This window comes from Euphorbia lathyris, chromosome 10 (genome assembly GCF_963576675.1).
Source record: "Euphorbia lathyris chromosome 10, ddEupLath1.1, whole genome shotgun sequence".
NCBI classification, from domain to species: domain Eukaryota; kingdom Viridiplantae; phylum Streptophyta; class Magnoliopsida; order Malpighiales; family Euphorbiaceae; genus Euphorbia; species Euphorbia lathyris.
The window spans coordinates 14,093,776-14,095,901 of NC_088919.1; the positions used below are offsets into that span (position 1 = coordinate 14,093,776).

Below are 2,126 nucleotides of genomic sequence, written 5' to 3' on the forward strand. Positions count from 1 at the left end.
ATAAGAAATAATAAAATTAAAAAAATCTATAACAAATAGAAATAAAATGTAAAACAAAAAATAATACTAGTATATTAGAAGTAAATATATTAAATAATTAAGTAAATTCATAAAAGGAGTAAATATTATATATATACATTTGGGTTAATAATTGTAAGAGGAAGAAAAGGAGTGAAAAAATTCAGAAAAAAAATGTTCCTCTGTCACGTCATCTTTTTAACAGTCAAAAGAAAAATTTCTCGATTTTTATAAAGCAACAACACGGACTTTGTTTTTGAAAAGAATAATAAGGATTATTTTTAGAAAACATTAAATTACATGGTCGAGCCGTCTTAGCTCAGCTGGTAGAGCGCATGGCTGTTAACCATGTGGTCGTGGGTTCGATTCCCACAGACGGCGATCTTCTTTTTTCAAGGTGACTTGTGTCGAGCCGTCTTAGCTTAGCTGCTTGTGTAAAATTGCTCTTTTTATGACTCAATTTACCAATATTACAGTCAGAAGTAATTTTACTCCTAATGTCTAAAATGTTATGATTGTATCTTTAATTTTGGCAACCAGGACAATTTTACTTCTCACATTATCAAGTTGGATCAATTTGAGACACTGTTATAAAACATATATATTTTATTCCTTATTCTGTACTAGATACATATCAGTAGGTCTTAAAAAAATATTTTAAATTTTTTGTGATTTAATAATGTGATTGAAGATTAATATTTTTAAATTCGATGAAATATTTGGATTTTTTTGTCCAACTTGTACAAAATAGGGTTTTTTTTATTTCTATAAAAAAAATCCACATATGTTCATATGGTTGTGACCTGTTACTAATTAATGATAAAATGGCATATATATGAAATGTAGATAACACGATTCATAATTAAGAAGACAATTTGATGCATTGTTTATCAAATTGGCCTAACGTTATGTAACGACCCGGTCCGGAGTGGGTGGCGTCGGGATAGAAGGCCTGAGCAAGGAGCGGCCCTAAGGGATGGTAATGGGGGCGGGAATGAACTGAATCCCACATTGGAAACGGAGAGAGTGTGATTGGGGTTTATTAGTAAGTTGTGAATCCAATACATGCAGACGCGTTTTAAAGCCGTGTGGCCTAAGGTGTTGGATTGGGGTCAAAACGGACAATATCTACATGGTATTGGATCAGAATGTTATAATTGGTATCAGAGCCGACTCTCCACGTACGATGTGTGATTCATGGACGAACCAGGCGAAAGCTGGTGGACCTGTAACGACCCGGTCCGGAGTGGGTGGCGCCGGGGTAGAAGGCCTGAGCAAGGAGCGACCCTAAGGGATGGCAATGGGGCATGAATGAACTGAATCCCACATCGGAAATGGAGAGAGAATGATTGAGGCTTATTAGTAAGTTGTGAATCCAATACATGCAGACGCGTTTTAAAGCCGTGCGGCCCAATGTGTTGGATTTGGATCAAATCAGACAATATCTACATGGTATTGGACCGAGATGTTACACATTAGGAGTAAAATTACTCTTTGTTAGGAGTATTTTTGCACTTTATCCCTAACATTAATTAATGCATTAAGGGATAAGGTGCAAAAATACCCCTAACATTTACACCTAATAGCAATTTTACCTCTAACGTCTAAAATAGTGCAATGTTACTCTTAACGTTGGCAGCTAAGAGTAATTTTAGCTCTAACGTTAATAAGTTGGATCAATTGGAGAAATTATTCATCAAATTGTCTTTTTGGTCATGAATCTTGTCATCTACATTTCACAAATGTGTCATCACTCATTAGTAACTAGACCTGTCTATGGGTCGGACTTGGGCCGGACCTGTCGGGTTTTTAGGTAAAAATGCTCGGTCCAAGCACAGCCCAGCCCAATATTAATTTAGGCGGGTTCGGACCGGACTGGGCTCGGGCGTAAAAATCAAATCCCAAGTCCAACCCATATAAACCCGCCTAAATATAAATATAAAATTATTAATTATAAAAAATAAATATCTATATATATATATATAATATAAAACAGTAATGATGGAGCTGAGGTGTCACTTCCTTATCTTTTCTACTGATAAAAATATAATATAATATATTAATTTTAATTATATTATATTACCTTTATATCATTAATGGTGATTATT

The 2,126-nt window shown here is 34.6% G+C and overlaps 1 non-coding gene across 1 annotated transcript; it reads left to right on the forward strand.

The window, feature by feature from the left end:
* The first annotated feature begins 326 nt into the window (after window positions 1-326).
* On the forward strand, window positions 327-399 carry TRNAN-GUU (transfer RNA asparagine (anticodon GUU)). The gene has a single exon. It is a non-coding gene; the product is annotated as a tRNA-Asn (tRNA).
* The last annotated feature ends 1,727 nt before the right edge of the window (window positions 400-2,126 follow it).